At 40.4% G+C, this 25,256-nt stretch overlaps 1 protein-coding gene across 2 annotated transcripts in view; it reads right to left on the reverse strand.

The window, feature by feature from the left end:
• The window catches only part of LOC138855427 (uncharacterized), an 801,190-nt gene that overhangs the window by 401,627 nt on the left and 374,307 nt on the right, over positions 1-25,256 (reverse strand). The window lies entirely within an intron of this gene.

Consider the following 25,256-nt stretch of genomic DNA (forward strand, 5'->3'; position numbering starts at 1 on the left):
TCATCATCTTGGAGCCAGCAGAGAGCGGCGGCACACCAACAGAACACTGCACCCCTGCCAATCAGAACACTGCAGCGCGCCACGAGCCCTGACCCCAACAAAGGCATCATAGAGAAGGGTTGGTTACCAGGCCCTTTCATGTTCCGAGATGGGTACTCGTACCCTTTCAGCGGGCCGGGAACCACGCCCCTCTCTTTCACCAGTTTACTGGTGGCCCAGCTCGTAAACTCCCGAGGCTGGCCTGCAAAAAATCTAGGTATATAATCGTGTAAGGTCTTGGAAATAGCTACTGGACAATAGTCTATAACAGGCTAATGATCTACCGATTATCCTATGAGCAGATGGAGGGTGATGGGTGAAGGAATGGGCGGGGGGGAGGTTGATGGGTGAAGGAAGGGGGAGGTTGATGGGTGAAGGAAGGGGGAGGTTGATGGGTGAAGGAAGGGGGAGGTTGATGGGTGAAGGAGAGAGGAGAGGAGCATAAAGTGTTTGTGATGGCTATGCTGGGGAGGTGGCGGTTGTGGTGATGGTTAGTGGTGGTATGGTAGTGGGTGGGGTGATTGGGGCGTTGCTGATGAGAGGTTGTGGTGATGGTAGTAGTTGTAGTGATAAGGGTGTTGTGGTGGTTGTTTTGGTAGTTGTAGTGAGAGTGTTGTAGTTGTGGTGACGGGGCGTTGCTCTGCCAGTGGTTCTTATGGTGATGGGTGTATTAATGGTTGCAGTAATCAAACTGGCTGTGGTAATGACAAACGTATGTACCTCACCACGAGAGAGAGAGAGAGAGAGAGAGAGAGAGAGAGGGAGAGAGAGGGAGAGAGAGAGTGAGAGTGAGAGAGAGAGAGAAATGGTAATATTTTCTACATTAAATATTTATCTGGAGTGAAATTTCATTATGTGTGAGAAATCAAAGAAGAGTTAACAATTATTTTGATCCATCTCTGTCATTTAATGGTGAAGGATAGGAAGGTACGAGCCTTAATGCAAACGAAGGGCTCCTGACCTAAGGAACTGAAGCTACTCTGCCCTGCCTTGTATCAAACCTTATTGCTCACATTTTCCAGACGCTATATGACCCTTAATGATTTAGTGCTTCTCTACGAATGCACTAAATCCATAAATGTGGGGAGGGGGAAGCGCAAACTCCCCCCACAGGGGTCGTACAGCGACTGGATAATGGGACGTAATCAGGTTCGATCCATGGGAAGGATGGCTGCCATTCCTTGGATCAAGAACCCTCGAAGGTTCTTGATCCAAGGAATGCCAACTAATGAATTGCCTCGAAAACCCATAAAAAAACATCTCTTGAAGATCGATCACAATCTGATGAAAATACTGATGACCATGAAAACAAATTACTTATGAAAATTTACTAGTCTCATTCCATTTGGAAAAGATTAAGCTTCTGCCTAACGTCTTGGCATTAATCCCATCTGTCCCAGCTGCTTTAATCCCCCGTTGTTCTACCAGTTCGTTTATCCACTTTCCTTACTCTCACATCTGACTCATCCTTATTCGTACAAGATACGCAGCACTGTACCTCCGGGGCCAATGCATGGAATTACTGCCATTCTTCTTAAACATTTAACAACTAAAAATATTTTCTCAGTCTTTCTAGTACCTTTGTGTATGCAATAATTTCGAAAAATCATTCTGAATCTAACAAAAAAATATGTCACTGTGTTTATTATTAAATTATTGTAAACTTGCATGAAATATATTTAGTTGGATTAAGCTAAATTAAATTGCGCTTGTTATACTAAGGTTACGTAAGTTTTCTAAGGTTCTTTTGGTACGAAATTATTTTTTACATTAACATAAGCTAAAAAATATATCTTTAAACGTTTAAGAGAATATATATATATATATATATATATATATATATATATATATATATATATATATATATATATATATATATATATATATATATATGTCGTGCCGAATAGGCAGAACTTGCTATCTTGGCTTAAATAGCAACGCTCATCTTGCCATATAAGACAAGTGAAAATTTGTGTATGCAATAATTTCGCCAAAATCATTCTGAACCCAACGAAAAAAATATATTTCATTGTGTTTGTTTAGTATTAAATTATTGTAAACAAATCTAAAATATATTTAGTTGGGTTAGGCTAAAATAAATTGCGCTTGTTATAATAAGGTTAGGTAAGTTTTCTAAGTTCCTTTTGGTGCAAAATTATAAATTTTTACATCAACATTAATGAAAAAAATATATCTTTAAACGTATAAGAGAAAATTTTAGAAAGGACTTAATTTTAAATGAGTTCTTGCTAACTGACCAGTTTTACATATTCGGCACGACATATATATATATATATATATATATATATATATATATATATATATATATATATATATATTTGTAGTAGGTTGGTAGACAGCAACCACCCAGGGAAGTACTACCGTCCTGCCAGATGACTGTGAAACAAAAACCTGTAATTGTTTTGCATGATGGTAGGATTGCTGGTTTCTTTTTCTGTCTCATAAACACGCTAAGATAACAGGGATATCTTGCTACTCCTACTAACACTTTGGTCACACTTCACAGACACGCACATGCATATATATATATACATACATCTAGGTTTTTCTCCTTTTTCTAAATAGCTCTTGTTCTTTTTTATTTCTTCTATTGTCCATGGGGAAGTGGAAAAGAATCTTTCCTCCGTAAGCCATGCGTGTCGTATGAGGCGACTAAAATGCCGGGAGCAATGGGCTAGTAACCCCTTCTCCTGTATACAATTACTAAAAAAGAGAAGAAGAAAAACTTTATAAAACTGGGTTGCTTAAATGTGCGTGGATGTAGTGCGGATGACAAGAAACAGATGATTGCTGATGTTATGAATGAAAAGAAGTTGGATGTCCTGGCCCTAAGCGAAACAAAGCTGAAGGGGGTAGGAGAGTTTCAGTGGGGGGAAATAAATGGGATTAAATCTGGAGTATCTGAGAGAGTTAGAGCAAAGGAAGGGGTAGCAGTAATGTTAAATGATCAGTTATGGAAGGAGAAAAGAGAATATGAATGTGTAAATTCAAGAATTATGTGGATTAAAGTAAAGGTTGGATGCGAGAAGTGGGTCATAATAAGCGTGTATGCACCTGGAGAAGAGAGGAATGCAGAGGAGAGAGAGAGATTTTGGGAGATGTTAAGTGAATGTATAGGAGCCTTTGAACCAAGTGAGAGAGTAATTGTGGTAGGGGACTTGAATGCTAAAGTAGGAGAAACTTTTAGAGAGGGTGTGGTAGGTAAGTTTGGGGTGCCAGGTGTAAATGATAATGGGAGCCCTTTGATTGAACTTTGTATAGAAAGGGGTTTAGTTATAGGTAATACATATTTTAAGAAAAAGAGGATAAATAAGTATACACGATATGATGTAGGGCGAAATGACAGTAGTTTGTTGGATTATGTATTGGTAGATAAAAGACTGTTGAGTAGACTTCAGGATGTACATGTTTATAGAGGGGCCACAGATATATCAGATCACTTTCTAGTTGTAGCTACACTGAGAGTAAAAGGTAGATGGGATACAAGGAGAATAGAAGCATCAGGGAAGAGAGAGGTGAAGGTTTATAAACTAAAAGAGGAGGCAGTTAGGGTAAGATATAAACAGCTATTGGAGGATAGATGGGCTAATGAGAGCATAGGCAATGGGGTCGAAGAGGTATGGGGTAGGTTTAAAAATGTAGTGTTAGAGTGTTCAGCAGAAGTTTGTGGTTACAGGAAAGTGGGTGCAGGAGGGAAGAGGAGCGATTGGTGGAATGATGATGTAAAGAGAGTAGTAAGGGAGAAAAAGTTAGCATATGAGAAGTTTTTACAAAGTAGAAGTGATGCAAGGAGGGAAGAGTATATGGAGAAAAAGAGAGAGGTTAAGAGAGTGGTGAAGCAATGTAAAAAGAGAGCAAATGAGAGAGTGGGTGAGATGTTATCAACAAATTTTGTTGAAAATAAGAAAAAGTTTTGGAGTGAGATTAACAAGTTAAGAAAGCCTAGAGAACAAATGGATTTGTCAGTTAAAAATAGGAGAGGAGAGTTATTAAATGGAGAGTTAGAGGTATTGGGAAGATGGAAGGAATATTTTGAGGAATTGTTAAATGTTGATGAAGATAGGGAAGCTGTGATTTCGTGTATAGGGCAAGGAGGAATAACATCTTGTAGGAGTGAGGAAGAGCCAGTTGTGAGTGTGGGGGAAGTTCGTGAGGCAGTAGGTAAAATGAAAGGGGGTAAGGCAGCCGGGATTGATGGGATAAAGATAGAAATGTTAAAAGCAGGTGGGGATATAGTTTTGGAGTGGTTGGTGAAATTGTTTAATAAATGTATGGAAGAGGGTAAGGTACCTAGGGATTGGCAGAGAGCATGCATAGTTCCTTTGTATAAAGGCAAAGGGGATAAAAGAGAGTGCAAAAATTATAGGGGGATAAGTCTGTTGAGTGTACCTGGTAAAGTGTATGGTAGAGTTATAATTGAAAGAATTAAGAGTAAGACGGAGAATAGGATAGCAGATGAACAAGGAGGCTTTAGGAAAGGTAGGGGGTGTGTGGACCAGGTGTTTACAGTGAAACATATAAGTGAACAGTATTTAGATAAGGCTAAAGAGGTCTTTGTGGCATTTATGGATTTGGAAAAGGCGTATGACAGGGTGGATAGGGGGGCAATGTGGCAGATGTTGCAAGTGTATGGTGTAGGAGGTAGGTTACTGAAAGCAGTGAAGAGTTTTTACGAGGATAGTGAGGCTCAAGTTAGAGTATGTAGGAAAGAGGGAAATTTTTTCCCAGTAAAAGTAGGCCTTAGACAAGGATGTGTGATGTCACCGTGGTTGTTTAATATATTTATAGATGGGGTTGTAAGAGAAGTAAATGCGAGGGTCTTGGCAAGAGGCGTGGAGTTAAAAGATAAAGAATCACACACAAAGTGGGAGTTGTCACAGCTGCTCTTTGCTGATGACACTGTGCTCTTGGGAGATTCTGAAGAGAAGTTGCAGAGATTGGTGGATGAATTTGGTAGGGTGTGCAAAAGAAGAAAATTAAAGGTGAATACAGGAAAGAGTAAGGTTATGAGGATAACAAAAAGATTAGGTGATGAAAGATTGAATATCAGATTGGAGGGAGAGAGTATGGAGGAGGTGAACGTATTCAGATATTTGGGAGTGGACGTGTCAGCGGATGGGTCTATGAAAGATGAGGTGAATCATAGAATTGATGAGGGAAAAAGAGTGAGTGGTGCACTTAGGAGTCTGTGGAGACAAAGAACTTTGTCCTTGGAGGCAAAGAGGGGAATGTATGAGAGTATAGTTTTACCAACGCTCTTATATGGGTGTGAAGCGTGGGTGATGAATGTTGCAGCGAGGAGAAGGCTGGAGGCAGTGGAGATGTCATGTCTGAGGGCAATGTGTGGTGTGAATATAATGCAGAGAATTCGTAGTTTGGAAGTTAGGAGGAGGTGCGGGATTACCAAAACTGTTGTCCAGAGGGCTGAGGAAGGGTTGTTGAGGTGGTTCGGACATGTAGAGAGAATGGAGCGAAACAGAATGACTTCAAGAGTGTATCAGTCTGTAGTGGAAGGAAGGCGGGGTAGGGGTCGGCCTAGGAAGGGTTGGAGGGAGGGGGTAAAGGAGGTTTTGTGTGCGAGGGGCTTGGACTTCCAGCAGGCATGCTTGAGCGTGTTTGATAGGAGTGAATGGAGACAAATGGTTTTTAATACTTGACGTGCTGTTGGAGTGTGAGCAAAGTAACATTTATGAAGGGATTCAGGGAAACCGGCAGGCCGGACTTGAGTCCTGGAGATGGGAAGTACAGTGCCTGCACTCTGAAGGAGGGGTGTTAATGTTGCAGTTTAAAAACTGTAGTGTAAAGCACCCTTCTGGCAAGACAGTGATGGAGTGAATGATGGTGAAAGTTTTTCTTTTTCGGGCCACCCTGCCTTGGTGGGAATCGGCCGGTGTGATAATAAAAAAAAAATAAATATATATATATATATATATATATATATATATATATATATATATATATATATATATATATATATATATATATATATATATATATATAGTCGTCGGCGAGTAGCCGACGACTCGATCCCATGTTGTTTTGCCCCGCCTCAAGGACGCTCTAACCCACGGGACCACCAAATACTACCAGGATCACACACCCAGAAGAGCTAGGTGTTTTACCGTGATCCGAGGCATACAGTGGTGTGGGTGCCTCAGAGCTAAATTCATTCTACTCCCCGTTTGGTGTACTAGCCTCCACGAGCAGTACATATATTATTGTAGCCACGGACGAGTGGAATTTAATCAATAACAACACTGCAACTAGCCGAGGACCTCGAACCCATGTCGTCTTGGCCTGCCTCATGGTGAGCGAAAATCACATGACGCTCTAACCCACAGGACTACCAAATTCTACAAGAATCACGCACCCAGCAGAGCTAGCCACCATGTGGCGGGCCAAAACGACATGGGTTCGAGTCCTCGGCTAGTCGCCGTGTTATTATTGATTAAATATATATATGTATATATCCTATAATAGCCCAAAAATGTCAAGCATGGTGATTTATTTCCATTGGGTCATACAGAACGGGACTGGCAGAACATGTTTGTGCAGAGACAGAGATTAAAATAAATGTAAAAATACTGAGAGAGACAGAGGAGAGAGACGTACAGACGGTACAGCCATTAGAAGCCTCATCATTACCGAGCGGTATAATTAAAGGAAAACTATGCAGATAGAGTGCCCGGCGCTCTCTAGGTGCTTCAGAGCACTTTAAACCACAACCCTTAACGAGCCTAATTGAAACCCAGGGAGGAGTTAATTAGTATTGCAGGGATACCCCGCGCTGGTTTACCTGCTTCCATTACTTGTAAAATGGGGGTACCTTGCGTTGGTTTACCTTGCTTCCAATACACCACAGAAGGAGTATCTCGTGTTGATTTACCTTGCTTAAAACAAACCACAGTAGGAGTAACTTGCATTGGTTTACCTTGCTTAAAACACACCTCGGTAGGATTAACTTGTGTTTGCTTACCTTGCTTACAACGCACCTCAGTAAAATACAGGAAACCGCTAATGAAATACACGCAAAGCTTAGGCTGACAATATGCACTGATAAGTTACATGGGAAAAAACTTAGATTTAGTTGTCCCAAGGTGTGGCTAGGGAGAGAGCAAACTGAAGAGGTGGTTTGACAGCAAAATAAACATGGGTTGGCTTAGAAGAATGCTAAAAACACAAGGAGTGGTTTAGAAGAATGCTAGAAACACAAGGAATGGCTTAGAAAAGAGCAAAACAAGGACTGGCTTACCAGAGTCAAATGAACAAAGTGTGGTTTATCCGCTTAGAAGAGTGACAAATACACGAAGGGTGGGTAGCCAAAGAGAAACTTCGCAAGATGTGGCTAGCATGAGAGAAATACAGAGGGTGGGAGCTTGGAAGAGAGCACAGCATAGAGGGTGGGAACTTGGAAGGGAGCACAGTACAGAAGGTGGAAACTTGGTGGAGAGCAGAGTACAGAGGGTGAGCCCTTGGCGGAGAGCACAGAAAAGAGGGTGGGTCCTTGGTAGAGAGCACAGAAGAGAGGGTGAGCGCTTGTTGAAGGGCACAGTACAGAGGGTGGGAGCTTGGTAAAGAACACAGTACAGAAGTAGAGAGCACGGTACAGAGGGAGAGAGCACAGTAAAGAGGGTGAGAGCACAGTACAGGAGAGAGCACAGTAAAGAGGGTGAGAACACAGTACAGGAGAGAGCACAGTACAGAGGGAGAGAGAATAACACAGGGAGAGAGCACAGTAAAGAGGGTGAGAGCACAGTACAGAAGGAGATAGCACAGTACAGAGGGAGAGAGCACATTATAGAGGATGGGAGCACACTATAGAGGGTAAGAGCACAGTACATAGGGGAGAGCACAGTATAAAGAATGAGACCATAATACAGAGGGTGAGAGTACAGTACAGACGGTGAGAGTACAGTGCAGAGGGTGAGAGTACAGTACAGAGGGAGAGAGAACAGTACAAAGAATGAGAGCACAGTACAGAGGGTCAGAATACAGAACAGAGGGTCAGAGTACAGTACAGAGGGAGAGAGCACAGTACAAAGAATGAGAGCACAGTACAAAGGGTGAGAGTACAGTACAGAGGGTTTGACTACAGTATAGTGAGAGCACAGTACAGAGGGAAAGAGCACAGTGCAGGTGGAGAGAGCACAGTAAAGAGGGAGAGAGCACAGTACCGAGGGTGAGAGCACAGTACAGAGGGAGAGAGCACAGTACAGAGGGTGAGAGCCCAGTACTGAGGGTGAGAGCACAGTACAGCGGGTGAGAGCACAGTACAGAGGGAGAGAGTACAGTACAGAGGGAGAGAGCACAGTACAGAGGGTGAGAGCAAAGTACAGAGGGTGAGAGCAAAGTACAGAGGGTGAGAGCACAGTACAGAGGGTGAGAGCACAGTACAGAGGATGGGAGCACAGTACAGAGGGAGAGAGCACAGAACAGAGGGAAAGAGCACAGTACAGAGGGAGAGAGCACAGTACAGAGGGAGAGAGCACAGTACAGAGGGAGACAGCACAGTACAGAGGGAGACAGCACAGTACAGAGGGTGAGAGCACAGTACAGAGGGCGAGAGCACAGTACAGAGGGTGAGAGCACAGTACAGCGATTGAGAGCACAGTACAGCGGGTGAGAGCACAGGACAGAGGGTGAGAGCACAGTACAGCGGGTGAGAGCACAGTACAGAGGGAGAGAGTACAGTACAGAGGGAGAGAGCACAGTACAGAGGGTGAGAGCAAAGTACAGAGGGTGAGAGCAAAGTACAGAGGGTGAGAGCAAAGTACAGAGGGTGAGAGCACAGTACAGAGGGTGAGAGCACAGTACAGAGGATAGGAGCACAGTACAGAGGGAGAGAGCACAGAACAGAGGGAAAGAGCACAGTACAGAGGGAGAGAGCAAAGTACAGAGGGAGAGAGCACAGTACAGAGGGAGACAGCACAGTACAGAGGGAGACAGCACAGTACAGAGGGTGAGAGCACAGTACAGAGGGCGAGAGCACAGTACAGAGGGTGAGAGCACAGTACAGCGATTGAGAGCACAGTACAGCGGGTGAGAGCACAGTACAGAGGGTGAGAGCACAGTACAGAAGGTGAGAGCACAGTACAGAAGGTGAGAGCACAGTACAGAGGGTGAGAGCACAGTACAGAAGGTGAGAGCACAGTACAGAGGGTGAGAGCGCAGTACAGAGGGTGAGAGCACAGTACAGAGGGTGAGAGCACAGTACAGAAGGTGAGAGCACAGTACAGAGGGTGAGAGCACAGTACAGAGGGTGAGAGCACAGTACAGAGGGTGAGAGCACAGTACAGAGGGTGAGAGCACAGTACAGAGGAAGACACAATAAAACAGAGAACGACATGCAGTGGCACTTTATGAAGTGTAGTTGCAGCTTATGAGGTGTGGTGACACTTTATAAGGTGTGAAGGCAGTTAATGAGGTGTGGTGGTACTGAATGAGGTGTGGCACTTTATGTGATATGGAGGCACTTTACGAGGCGTGGTGGCACTTTGTGTGGTGACACTGAATTATGGTGACACTTTAAGGTGTGGTGACTTCATGAAGTATGGTGACACTTTAAGGTGTGGTGACTTCATGAAGTATAAAACACTTTAAGGTGTGGTGATTCTGAGTTGTGGTGACACTTTATGATGTGTGGAGACACTTATAATTCCGAGGATAAATGCTGAGCAACTTTATTGGTATAACCCCCAACAGCAATTGGAGGGTTCACTAAGATGACGTTTCGCCCTTGCATCACAAGCTTCTGGTCTGAGCGAGACCAGAAACGAGCGAAACATCGTCTAAATGACGCTTCCCATTGCTACTTATTTATTTTTGTCAACTATAACTTAATCGATAATCCCATACCATCTGCAATTAAATTTTTTATTGAGAAAACCTTTCGCTCTTTCTAGAACAACGTTTCATCATATCATATTGGTAAGTTGATAAATAAGACACAGTGTAATACTTGGTATCACTTAAGACACTGAAGGAAAATACGTGTATAAAAAACGCTCCATATTACGTCAGTTTTACGGGATTTGTTCTGAAACTGGACGCGTATGAGTCCTGAAGATTTCTAACTCTTTTTACTTTCCTGATCTTTGTACTTTCAGTCCTTCTCACATCCTTTTTTACCATAATTAGAGCTAGTTTTAATCTTAAAATTTCTGCTTCATTACTCTATTAGCAGTGGGTTGTGATCCAGGATCTCCTCCCAGACTCCTGTCACCACTAAAATCTCTGCTACTTACAGACATCTTGGAAATTACTAGCATTAAACACTTGCTTATTACGACAGAAATTTGTAGATGAATGGTTCAGAGAACCGACATGTTGATAAATTAGACACATGTGCAACTCTTGGGTATCTTTATTGAGGAAACGTTTCGCCACACAGTGGCTTCATCAGTCCATACGTAGGAGAAACTTGAAGAACAGGAGGAGAATGAGGTAATCAGTCCCTCAACCTTGAGTCGATGTGTTCAGTCCATCAAGATTGATGGACTGAACACATCGACTCAAGATTGATGGACTGAACACATCGACTCAAGGTTGAGGGACTGATTACCTCATTCTCCTCCTGTTCTTCAAGTTTCTCCTACGTATGGACTGATGAAGCCACTGTGTGGCGAAACGTTTCCTCAATAAAGATACCCAAGAGTTGCACATGTGTCTAATTTATCAACAACAGAAATTATTTATATAAACTAATAAATCACCAAACAAAGCACATAGTTACACTAAATTATTATATCTATAGAAAAATATTATTATTAAATAACTCACTAAATCACTAAATGTGCAAACACAAATATAAGGCAGAAAAATAATTGTATTAATTACACCTGATAAACGGTAAGTTACTACTATTAATTTTTGATAATATATCCTAACTTTAAATATTGACTCTTCAGGTTTCAACTGTGAATTATCATTCTAAATTTGATAATTCTTCCGGATATGGCCTCCATGTAACGCAGTTATTACGTTACGTAAAAATAAATGCTGGCGCCTAGGGGTTAAAAGTTTGTCTAGGGGCGTGTAAAATATTAAAAGAATACCAACCTAGGGCCAGTTTGTAGCTTCACATAAATTAAGTAAATGGTCAATATTTATATTAAAAGGTAACAAAAAACTAACATATATTAAAATATAATACATTAATAGTAAATTAACACATATAACATACAACTGTACCTATTACATACAAAAAAAAAAAAACACCAAACACCAGTACACCTTTACCAAGTACTCGCATTAGCTCACTAGCACACTGCAACTAGTGGTTAAAAAACACAACCATTTATAAACAGGCAGGCTGTATGACCTCCCCCCCCCTCCACATTTTTCCGGCCTCTTAGCCTGCAGGCAAAACACTACACGAGTACTCTCCTAAAATTTAAACAAGCCTCTCCTCATATCAGGGGAGAAAACCCATAAATATGAAAGTAACCTATGGCATAAACTTACCCAAAATCACCCCCCCCCACCCGTACTTACACAAACACCAAACCATGACGTCTTGTCCCAGCCGCCGCTCTACCCGTTCTGACTCAAAAACACACCTCACCTGCTCCTTTTCTGTCCTGGCTACTCTTCAGGACTAGTACGTGTCTGATTTCAGAACAAATTCCGTAAACTGGCATTATATATGGAGCGTTTTTTTATACACATTTTCTACAATGCCCTGCGTAATACTGGGTAAATTTATTACCGAAGAGCATCGCCTGCTCAACAGCCTTCTTCAGTCTAGTAATGAAAGCTCGCTCTACAGGTACAATGCTTTGGTAGTAATGATATCCGAGTGCTTGCACATGCGTCTTATTGAACAACATTCACTAAGGGATAAGCGAAGTGTTTTCCCAAATAAAAGATTTTCTTGTACACAAATAACCCGCTGAATGGGAATCTAATTCCTTGCTTCCTTTCCTTGATGTCCCTGTCCACCGCTCAGATAGTTTTTTCCTTTTCCGTTTACCGCAAACCTATGCACAGTGGCATGTACATTCACTACTTTTCCTATCATGCTTCCCCTGTCAAGAAAAGTGTTCTTATCTCCCTCTTCCTCCGTGTTCTCCGCATCTGAGATCCTCAGTTCCTTCCAGCAGAAATTTCCACTCTTCATAATTCATTTTCCCGTCTTGGCTACCCTTCCCATTTCGTAGACTCTGCCCTCTCACGTGCTAAACGTAATTTCTTCTCTCCCAAACTCTCTACTCCTGGGAACTCTTCTGTCCTCTGCCTCCCCTACATTTCCGGTCTTTCTAATCTCAACAATTCTCTCCGTCCCTTAGACATCAAGCTTACTTTCCGCCAGACTAACACTCTTCGCACTAATCTCGTTCATACCTCTCCTCCCTCTACAAATGTTCCTGGTGTCTACTCTATTTCTTGTTCCTCCTGTCCTCTTCAATACTTTGGAGAAACTGGCCGATCTCTTCCTGACAGACTTAGGGAGCACAAAAATAGTGTTAGGCTTGCCGACACTAACAATGCTCTGTTCTGTCGCGTCAGAGATCAAAGCCATCCTATAGACTGGTCTTCTGCTAAAACTATCTTCCCTACTTCCAACTTTAACAGTCGTCGTCTTATTGAATCCTCCCTAATACACAACTTTCCTTGTATGAATCTTAGTCCTGGCTTCGTCTCTGTAGATGCCTTCCTCTCCCGCTACATTGTAAAATGCTCCAAACTTCAGAACACCCGTGACTTAACCTGATTCCTCCTTTTCTTCTTCTCCCTCTTCCCCTTTCCTCTTTCCTTTTTTTTCTGGGTGGTCTTTCTTTCTTCTGTCTTGTGTTTCTGTTCCTTCATTACTAATTTCATTATTTTTTCCCCTCCCTCCCACCTCTGTGTTCTTGCTCTTCCTCTGTGGGCACCTAGCTCCCTTGCAGTGCTCCCGTTTCTTTGTATTTGACTGGCTCCTCCTCCTTTCTTCCCCATTGCTTCTTCCTTCCATCTCCGCCACTACTACCACTTCTACTACTACTCCTACTTCTACTACTACTACTACCACCACCTCTATTACTACTACCTCTTCCTGCCTATATATAACCGTCCTGCTCCACTTTCGTTAGTGTGACTTTGTAAATGGTCCAAGCCGAACCGAAACGTCGTCGTAAGCTCCTCTCTTTTATGTGCGGGTTATTTGTGTATCGTTCCAGTCACGGTATTGTGCCTTTTTTTGTTATTTTCCTGTATATTGTTGCCATGCTGAAGAAAATAATGGGAAGAACGACTCTATGTACCCTTGAAACCCCGCTCACTTTCTCAAAGCTCCTTCGCAAAAGGAGTTTAAAAACTGGTGTAAATACTTTTCACATACAGTTATTCCTCGGTCATTTTATTGTTCACCTCTTTCCAAAATTGGTATAATTGTTTTGTTGTACCAACTTCACGTTGTGAGTTCCCCGTTGTGAGTTGCCAATTCCGCCGTAAGAAGATTCTGTGTCCTAATGAGTATTTTCTGTAAGTTACAATTGCTGAATATTTAATCAGTTATTCTTAGAAGCTCAATGCATTTTTTTTTGTTAGATACAAAGACACACGAGCAACTAATGCGACATTTTTGTTGTGGCAACGTTTCGCTCTCTAGGAGCTTCGTCAATCCGTAACCTAACATACTGTCGGTAATTCTGCCATTATTACAGTAATTTTTTATCAATGTATTGGGTATTAATTTGGGAATTATGAGGCTTATTCCTTGATAATTTCCTGGCTTGTCCTCCGCTCGCATTATAATAATTTCAAAAATCTTTATACTATTACTATTTTTCTGTCTTCGGGTATTTAGTTAATAACTTCTCTCTGCACAGCTTAAAATTATTTATGAGTAATTTTGATTGTGATTATTGCTTTGAGGTATGTACTTATATCTTTAATGTTCACCCACTCGACTTTCGACCAAAAAAAAAAAAATCGTTATTCTATTAATATCCCTTTAGGCAAAATTAACAGTTCACTAATTTATTTATTAACACTTGCTCACATATGTTATAATAATCCTCTCGATAATTTTAGCTGAGTTATCGGCCAGAATCTTTATTGTGCTGCCCGCACTGAAATAATTACCTCAGGTCTGTTCCATCTCAGGATGTAATCTAGTTTTATATATATATATCTCGTACCTAATAAGTCGAACTTGCAGAATACGCTGAACTCCCTTAAAACTTAAACTTTTCCAAAAAGTTCTCTTACAGAATGGGTAATATAAAAACTTTTATTTTTGTACCAAAACTAACTTAGAAAACTCACCTAACTTCCCATAAACTAACCCAATTTGTTTTAGCTAAATTCTGCTGTATATATCGTAGGTCAATATATTTTTAATATTCCTTGAAATCTATGATATTTATTTGTTCCGTTATGTTCAGATTGATTTCCGCTGGTTTATGGAAAAAAATTCTGCTTATTCGGAAAGGGAGAGCCTTGCTAAATAGGCCAACTACGCCGGTACGGCTTAATCGGCATGACATATATATGTATATTTATAATGCCGTGCCGAATAAGTAAAATTGGTCAATTAACAAGAACTCATTTAAAATTAAGATCTTTCTAAAACTTTCTCTTATACGTTTAAAAATATATATTTTTTCAATTATGTTAATGTAAAAATTAATAATTTTGTACCAAAAGAACCTTAAAAAACTTACTTAACCTTAATGTAACAAGCGCAATTTAATTTAGCCTAATCTAACTAAATGTATTTTAGATAAGCTTACAATATTTTAATAATAAACACAATTAAATATATATTTTTTCATTATGAAAGTTTTCCCTATTCGGCACTAATATATATATATATATATATATATATATATATATATATATATATATATATATATATATATATTATATATATATATATATATATATATATCGTAGAGAGAGCAAGGTCAAGGCACTGACGCTCCATCCATCATCAGAATCTGAACTGTGTAACAGCAATAACAAAATATTCTTTGGTAATAATGTTACAACATCCTGTTTGCTAACATTCTAACTGCAACAAGAATTAAGTATTAAATTAGATTATTAAAGGTTATGTTTATGTACATATTTATCTGCATTTTTATTTAAGTTTAATTCCGTTTAATCAAAATCGTATAGGTCCTATTGCATTAGTTTGATAATTCTTGATGTATTTAGATTTTTAACGAGCATGATCTTGTACTATTATTTTATAATATTATTGTATTACAGTTCAGACCTTGGTGATGGATGAAAAGACATCCGAAACGTCAATAAATAAATTGGATATCTTTTGAAGATGCTACTCCCGACATCCTTGATCCTGCTATCTACAGTAAAGATTCATTTCCCACGTGGAGCCTCAATTGCTTAATGAAGTCATTAGCTGACATAGACACGACTTGATCATGGGCAACACGTCGATGACTAAGGTATTATTGTGTTACTGTTGTGGAGACTATTCGCCAACCAGCGTCTATTAATCCAATCCAGAAAAAAATTCCGGAGACAGTGGAAGACATGAAGCAGCAGTTCTGAGCCTTCAGCAAGTCAGTCATATCCATTTACCTGTCGGTTTTATATACCATTAATATAAAATACTGAAGACGTCGTCAGAATACAGACTTACTCTCCGAACTAAGACACAAGACGTGCACGTTGCCACTGCACTAGGTGCTCCCAAGAATAAGAACTAGTGCATCTTAACAAGGTCCCAACAATTCCGTGGAATCATCGTAACCCGCAATGCCAGTTTATTCCCCTTCTCGACATCACTTTGCTTAGTTTGAGGTTATCTATTATACCTCCTGCTTTTGGAACATCTAATTGTCTAGGTAGTGGATGAAAAGTTCACTGCCGACAGTAATGGAGAAAAGACATGCAAAAATTAAAGGAGTTAATTACATTTTATTCAATTGTTATATGACCATCGTCATTACTTTCATCATCATGCATTACCTAAAAAAAAAGTCATGCATAAAAAGGAGTTTTCTCTAGAATATGCATGATGATGTATTCACATAACTGCAACTTATCAACGGTAAACCCATTCACTCTCACTTGTATGTAAAGAAATAAATAGCTTTACCTTTAACTTTAGTTACCAGTTTAATGGGATGCTCTTTACAGTGCAAAGCTTAATGCAGCAACAGCTTGCTATGCTGCTGTGGTAAAGGGTGAGGTGTTGGGTTTGGGTTCGCCACTGTATAACTGTATTCAAATCCCACAGTAGATCTCTCCTCAATAATAGATTATAAAAATTATGAGCATTGATTGTTAGGTTTAAGAATATACCGATAGGAAACTTCGCCTCACACATTTAGTTAAAAGTTAAAAACACAAAAGACAATAAATATCCCTATTGTCTCTTTTCATTTGTCTCAATTGTCATACAGTTCAGTTTCCTTCCCTTTAAAGCTCCCATTAAAATAATTTAGATTTTTTTCAGCTATTTTTCAAGAATAAATCTGCAATTACTTATACTGTCTGCTAGGTGAGTTATTATCTTGCAGTATTTTCTACAACTTCCTTTAATTCTTCATTTTTTAAGAGAATGCCAAAATCAGGACTAAAATATATATGCTACTCGGGCGCGAAATTTAGCATTATTCTCGAGAAATCTTTTGCAGTCGAATTTCGTGACATTTTCAGTATATTTCCGAGTCCTCCGTCAGCTTTGGGTTAATACCTTGGAGTTAATATTTTTAGAACGTCTATGACCTTTTCTTTTTAAGTGTAATAAAAGTGGGAGTTGTCACAGCTGCTCTTTGCTGATGACACTGTGCTCTTGGGAGATTCTGAAGAGAAGTTGCAGAGATTGGTGGATGAATTTGGTAGGGTGTGCAAAAGAAGAAAATTAAAGGTGAATACAGGAAAGAGTAAGGTTATGAGGATAACAAAAAGATTAGGTGATGAAAGATTGAATATCAGATTGGAGGGAGAGAGTATGGAGGAGGTGAACGTATTCAGATATTTGGGAGTGGACGTGTCAGCGGATGGGTCTATGAAAGATGATGTGAATCATAGAATTGATGAGGGAAAAAGAGTGAGTGGTGCACTTAGGAGTCTGTGGAGACAAAGAACTTTGTCCTTGGAGGCAAAGAGGGGAATGTATGAGAGTATAGTTTTACCAACGCTCTTATATGGGTGTGAAGCGTGGGTGATGAATGTTGCAGCGAGGAGAAGGCTGGAGGCAGTGGAGATGTCATGTCTGAGGGCAATGTGTGGTGTGAATATAATGCAGAGAATTCGTAGTTTGGAAGTTAGGAGGAGGTGCGGGATTACCAAAACTGTTGTCCAGAGGGCTGAGGAAGGGTTGTTGAGGTGGTTCGGACATGTAGAGAGAATGGAGCGAAACAGAATGACTTCAAGAGTGTATCAGTCTGTAGTGGAAGGAAGGCGGGGTAGGGGTCGGCCTAGGAAAGGTTGGAGGGAGGGGGTAAAGGAGGTTTTGTGTGCGAGGGGCTTGGACTTCCAGGAGGCATGCATGAGCGTGTTTGATAGGAGTGAATGGAGACAAATGGTTTTTAATACATGACGTGCTGTTGGAGTGTGAGCAAAGTAACATTTATGAAGGGGTTCAGGGAAACCGGCAGGCCGGACTTGAGTCCTGGAGATGGGAAGTACAGTGCCTGCACTCTGAAGGAGGGGTGTTAATGTTGCAGTTTAAAAACTGTAGTGTAAAGCACCCTTCTGGCAAGACAGTGATGGAGTGAATGATGGTGAAAGTTTTTCTTTTTCGGGCCACCCTGCCTTGGTGGGAATCGGCCAGTGTGATAATAAAAATAAAATTGTTGTACGCATTTTTTCTCAAATATCTTCACTGTCTACCATTCTCCCCTTGCAGAGCTCACACTGGTAAACAACCGATTGATAATAACCAGCTTAGAATAAATTACTATAGGTGTTGCAACTGGTTGGATGGCAGCTTAATTAATTATAATCATGATGAGCGCTAAACCCGTAGGATTATACAGCGCACGTGGGGGGATGGGAGGCATTCAGGCTCAATTCAAGGAACTGGAGCACAGATTCAATTCCCTAGATCAAGAGCCCCTCACCAGCGTCAAGGAACCTCCCTTGAGGGGGGTTGGAAGGCAGAATGGGTCAATGGTGGAGCACTCGGTTCACAGCCGAAGGGATCAAAATTCAATTCGTAGGCAACACGAGACGTATGGCAAGTTTCCTTATACTTGCTCTTCCTATTTACCTAGTAATAAATATGTATCTGGGTGTCAGTCGACCGTTGTGGGTCGTTCCTGAAGGGGTGGTATACTTCTGATGGGGCTGGGCTACCTCTGATAGGGCTGGACTACCTCTGATAGGGCTGGGCTACCTCTGATGGGGCTGGGCTACCTCTGATAGGGCTGGGCTTTGAAATGAACAGTAAAATCAAAAGAAAATCTACATTTGCCGTAAAATGGTCTTTGGTATCACTCAAACCATTGGTAACCTTTTTCCACGTCATAACAGGATCAAAGACCAGTTGAGTTTCAATGGCACTTGTCACTTCAGTTCCCTTTCCCCCTTTAATCCGCTGATTTTACAACCTTCGTCTCAGTTTCATGGAGACTATTACCCTATCGCTGATAATAATTAGATTTCCTCCTAAGAGACACTTCCCGTCACTGATGTAAACATTATACATGTAGGTTCCAGACAGGTCGATACTTCAACAATTATCTTCAGTCATCAGAGAATTTACCCCCAAGAAATGTCGACTCTCACTTCTCAATATACAGCGTGTCCACGAAAACACTACCTGATATCAAACAGGTATAACATGAAACTTTATTGTAATAATCTTTCACAGTTAGTAGCTTCAGATTCAGGATTTCATTCAGTTTCATGCTGTATAAGGTAGCATTAAAAGGCACTCAATGTGCGCCCCTCTGGTTGCTCGGCAAACATCGATGTGATAGTCCAGTTCGGTCCAGACGCTCTGCAGCATATCTGGTGTTATCATGCGAACTGCTTGAGTGATCGAAATTTTCAGCTCCTTCAGGGTTGCAGGTAGTGATGGTACGTAAACTGTGCTCTTCACGTACCCCCAAAAAAAGAAGTCACAAACAGGTCCGGTGACCTCTACAAGTGGCCTTCCTTTAATGTTACCCTATACCACAAGAAACGATGAAATCCTGCATCTGAAGCTACTAACTGGGACAGATTATTACAAAAAAGTTACATGTTATACCTGTTTGAAATCAGGGAGTGTTTTTGTGGACACACTGTACTTTACTCAATAATAAATAATTTCGAATTCGTCTAAATATAATGACCACGAAATAATATAAAATACAACTGTCTCATTCCACACCACGTCTCACACTTTCAGATGTAAGCAACAACTTACAAGTACATTTAAATTATTGTTCAAGTGATCATTTGTATCCACATCATTTCATTATGAAAAAAAAATTTTCTTTAATTATTTTTTTTTTTACTTTTCCTAGCTCCACTCGCAGTTCCATTGGCGTAAATTTTCAATTGACTCTGAACATATTTCAGTTCTACTCCATTAGCGTACATTTTTCAGAGAGCTTCCTTTCCTCTCCACTACTATGAATTTACTTTTATTTACATTCACTTTCAACTGTATTCTCTTACACTAATCAAAAAAAAACTTTTAGCTATCATACATTTATCCTTTTTGTTCTTCGCCAAAAAAGCTGTGTTCTCTGCAAACACCAAGTTTGGTGTACTTCCTTTTTTCCTTCCATTCACTAACTTCACTCTCTCTCCATCAATCTCACTCGACCTCTCTCGACTATATACATATATACACACTGAGCAACCATGGTGGCATAACAAAACCTTGACGGACCCCACACTGGAAGCAGACCAGTTGCTCGGTACTCCTCCTTCCTTAATAAAAAAAATCTGTTGTATTTAATAATATCCAATACACTTAAAAGTCTTTTATGTATAATTTATTGTATGTTTTTTTTCAGACCTATAAAGTTTTCTACTGCTTTAGTATCTCTAACATGAGTTTCTACCAACTCTTTCTATTTGATACATAAAACTTTGTCCAACCCAAAATCCACCTCATTCAGTACTAAACAATGCATAGCATGAGTGACTGGCAGACTAACGGAAAATATTTTCTGCTTTCAGCTAAAAACTTAACTTTACTTGTCATTTTACGCACATCACTAAATACTAGTGGCTCTGTAATTACTGAATACACAACGTTCGCCTTTATCACTACACAACGTAACAATTACGATTTTTTTTCCAATCCCTTGGCACGCCACCACTTTGCCAAATTTTGTAACACATTTTTCGTAATATCTGACTCCCCTTTTTCAACTGCACTTTAATCTACTCTGCATATACCTCATCTCCACCTGCTGCTTTTCCACATTTTAACTTCAACACGAACGCTCTTACTTCTCCCATGGATATAGATTCTGTTTATTCATTTGTACACCAGCAAAGCCAATCATATTCACAACTGCACTTACCTCGTAGACTCCACCCATCAGACTTAAAAATACTCTCTCCATCTACGGCGTGGATGACCTTGCTGTTGCGACGTCAGATATATTAAACCAATCGATCAGTCTCTCCATTTAAGTCTTACTTCTTCAACAGTTACTATTCTCCCAGAGATATCCTTACAAGTTCCTCTCGCTTGGATACAAATCTAGATTCAACATCTGCACTTTAGTGGCAGAGAGCTTCAGTTTTAAATATTTTAATGCTTATTTAATCTTCCTAAGTCACTTATTTTACAATGTAAGTCACTTATAAGAACATAAGAAAGGGGGAACACTGCAGCAGGCCTGTTAGCCTGAAAAGTTCTTATAGGTCAAACATAATGATCAGTACCAACAGAGGTTCTGTTTCTGTAGATGCTTCCCTTTTTCTTCACGCTGTCAAATGCTCTATCTTCACAACACTCGTGACCTGACCCTAACCTTTGCCGCCTCCTCTCCGTCCTTATCATTTGTCTTCTGAATTTTCTTTATGTTCCCTATCTTCTGCGTTAGTGGTTTATGTTCCAGGTTTTGTCTGGTGGGAATTTTGTTCCGTGGGAGTTTTGTCCCATGGGTTTTTTTTTCCCGTGGGGGGTTGGTCCCGGGAAAAGGGTGAGTTGCCCTACGCCCATGGGCCCTCCTACAGTGTTCCTCTGGTCTTTTACATTGCCACTTCTACCATTGTTTCCAATTCCTTCACTGATACTACACTCTCTACTATTACTACTATCACTTGCTTTACCATTACCTCTACTACTTCTTCGTTACTGTTACCACTGCTGCACTAATATTACTAATGCTATTACTGCTACTACAACTATTACCACCAGTTCCGATTCCTCATCCCTTCCTTCCGTTCTGTCAATTGTGATTTTACAATGTTCCAAGACGGATGGAAATGTCATCCATAAGGTTTCACCCGTAAGTGCAACTTTCTGGTGAACTGTTCCAGCCAAAGTGTTCTTTTTTTTTTTATTCTTTAGTCTTTAATGACTACTAAAGTGTTCACGGGCCTTTAATGACCCGTGAACATTCCAGTAGACAAAATCCCATTGTACAAATAATAAATGAAATTATGTTCCGATTTGCAAGATCCGAAAGGCAGATTGCCCATCTCAACATAAGCACATCCCACTCATGGATTTCTTTTTTTTTTTAACAGATCTTGTATTTGCGACTGGAACATATTTAGATCCTTCTCACTGCTCATATTAACAGTGAGCTCAAATGCATTCTAGACAGCATGGTAACTGGCACATGTTGCCTCAGTGTTCTGAAAAGAGGAAGTTCCAACATGATGTCAGGAAAGTAAAATCAAGTAAAGTGAAGTCTTTGGTCCCATAATTCTTGTAAGCTTACTAGTCACTATTATTAGACAGTATATTCCTAAAGAAATTAATGACATCAGATACAGGACTGCAACCGTTTATATACCTTGATTAATTAACAACTTACCCATTAATTTTGGTCAAGTTAGCACTGCCGATCCCAGGGAGACATGTGTAACAATTTCAGGAAGTAGATAATCAAAACCACTACAGTAAAATCGTACTAAAGACCCTTGGCTTTTGAGATACACGCGACATTTTTTTATCTACAAGGTGTGATTCATGCTCTTGGAAACAACTACGGACCAAACAGGTACCACCAGCTTCCTGCTCCAGGACTTCAGTGTTCTAATAGAGCTATCATTATCAATTTCCTGCTCTCGTGCCAGTTTACAGTCATATTACAGAAATACAATATTGTCTACATATATGAATAAACAGAAGAATGGACTGAGGCTCGAACCGTAGTCCTGGTGCCTGGCAGGTCCGCCGCTTTACCGCTGAGTTACGAGGCTTTAATAGGAAGATATCAAAAACGTAACTTGTGTTTATGTTTCAGTCAGCGGCTGACGGAAACAAGAACGAGAAATCGTGCATGGAACTGTTTATGGTTACCTGATGACGACAACGAGTTCGCTTTTGTCTAATGCTTTTTTTTCCTACTGGCTTGTTTCTAACTGGGTGTGGTGTGCTAGTTTTCTAATCTCGATTCAGCTAGTTTCCTGAGTAAGACTATCCCTACCGGGTATCACAAGTGCCCACATACCCTGGTTAATCGGGTACATAAGGCTGATCACTCATTCCTGTGCTTGAAGTCCCTATTGCAGTAAAGGCAGATGTGAAAGTATATTTACCCGATTAATTAAGGTATGTGGGCACTTATGATACCCGGTACATTATAGCTAATCACTTATTCCATGCCACTTAGGGAACGGAGGATCGAGCCTGTACTACTCTTCCCACTAAATTACTGATACTAGTTGATCGCTTTAGTTCAGCAACAGCAGCAAAGACAACCACAACAAAATAAGAAATGGATAATGTTTAGATTCCTGCACGGAACAACCAACTTTCCCTCTCTCTCTCTCCCTCCCTCTCTCCCTCCCTCTCTCCCTCCCTCTCTCTCTCCGTCTCTCTCTCCCTCCCTCCCTCCCTCCCTCCCTCTCTCTCTCTCCTCAAGAATTTGATTTTTATGGAGGAAGTGCAAAAAAAGTTGACTACAACATACTACAATTTAACATTATCCAAGCACTTTATTATAAAATGAAAGTGAACCACCTCAGCTATACTTTTTCCTCACTTATCTCGGTTGAAATTACAAGGGATGCGATGTTAATTGACAGAGGACACGGTGGTGGTGTACCAACAACCCTGGTCAGCTGATCTGGCCCCACACAACCAGGTGGCTCACCCTTCTCTTCCTCGGTCTAGAGACCTACCTAAACTTAATCCACTCTGAGAGCTCATTCTCTCTCAGAAGCTCTAAATATTGTTTCTCGTCCACTTGCAGCGCCATAAAGCCAAACATCCTCCACTTGAACGTAATCATGTTCACTTCAACCCCATAGATTAGGCCATATCATGAGGCTAAATTTAATTTGCCACTCTCTTGTCTTCTATGCACAGCTTTACTGCTCGTTACTTGAGATGTTTCAATGAGTTTCACAATCAAACTATTGTATCAGGTTATCATCGCTTGACTGTATCTTACTAAATAAAAGAAGAGTCAACGATTACGTCTTATTTAACCAAAGCTCCGACGAGTAATACTTGGCGAAGAGTTTATAACTGTGCACAATTGCCTTAGGAGCTAACATACGTGCAGGTAGAGTCGCTCAGGTTGTGCTTAACATTCTCAAGCTATTCATGTTTTATTTGAGGTTTTTCAAGTGAAAAAATAGAGCTTCAGCTTCCTCAGTAACTTAAGTCACCCTCTGACATTTGCAAGTGATTTATGAAGTGCAAATATGAGAGAGTAATTAGACACGTGTTTTTACGGGTAGGAATTTACTGGCTGGACGACTTACAGGGTTTTATTTACATAGTAGGTCTCGATACGGAGGTTTCGAAACTGTCTTAGTAGGGCACTAGAAACTTTCCGAAGTGGCAAGAGTTGGGTACACCCAAAGCACTTTCACAGACGCTCAGTCACTTGTGCAACACAACTGGGTGTAATTACTATTTATCAAAGGTACTTGCAGGTAGGCACTTGGCCTGTAGTGTGCGTGTGTGCTCACCTATATGTGGCTGCAGGGGTCGACTCACAGCTCCTAGTTCTGGTCCTGTGTATACTCACTGTTGCAACCCCTGAATGGTTGCAATGATTATGTATATATATAATTATTACCTTTTCATTTTTATATTGCTTATATTTGCGACAATAGCTAAATCATAAATGTATTGCTTTATATTGTTATTTGACGTAGTTTCATTTGTTAGGTAGGATGTAACATATTATGTGCTCAGTTCAAGTTTTGATTGTCTAACTACTGTAATTATCGCTGTTTGCTAGTTATATTGCCGGCTTCTTGCTGGGCGACTGCTGTCCACGGAGCTATCACGTGATCGAGGGGGGGGGTGTCCTCACCTCGCCTGAAGTATTCAGTCTGCTCTAGACTCGCTTGCTGGTTGGACAGATTGTCTGTCTCATTATTCTTGTTAGTTCTGTAGAACTCTGTTCACAGAACCTTGTATAGACTTAGTGATTTTCGACGTTGTACTGAGGTTGTGTGTCTCATAGACACTCTGAACATCTCAGGTCCTGAACTATAGCTTATGACCTAATTTGTACTGGTTTCTGTGTATTATCACAGTCGGGGATTTTCTTATGCTGAACTTAGATTCAGTAGTATGGGAGTTTTGTGACTTTTGTGGAGGATCTGCTGATGGTCCCTACTTAGTGTCGTTATATTATCTCCTTGTTCCTAATTCTGTGTCGCAGTTGCTTGTTGTATTGCTATTGGGCTTAGCATTCTTTTTGTTGTTCAAGCAGACTGTTCTGGTTGCCAGTCGGTCAAGAAGTTAGTTTATTTAAGGACTTTGTCAGTCACTTGTTTAAGTCTAGTCGAGTCGTGAGACATAGCGAACTACTTAGAGCACTTACACGCATACACAAACTTGTACATATTTGTATTATCTTATTAAATGTTAATGTACCAGACGGTACTTAAGAATTATAAATGAGATATGTGCTTTCAGCACAATATTACTGTAAACGAGAGAATTGATATTATTTTGATTATTGTGATTAAATTTAATTTAATTTGATAATATACCTCTAGACTTAATAAATTTATTAAATTTTAATTTCTCTAGTTAGTAGCCTACCAGTTGTAATCCTGAAGCACTATTGAATAATACTGAATTTTAATGGATAATTGGACAAGGATACTGACTACTTGTTACGAAAACCCAGTAACAGGCT

Source organism: Cherax quadricarinatus, chromosome 5 (genome assembly GCF_038502225.1).
Source record: "Cherax quadricarinatus isolate ZL_2023a chromosome 5, ASM3850222v1, whole genome shotgun sequence".
Lineage (NCBI taxonomy): Eukaryota > Metazoa > Arthropoda > Malacostraca > Decapoda > Parastacidae > Cherax > Cherax quadricarinatus.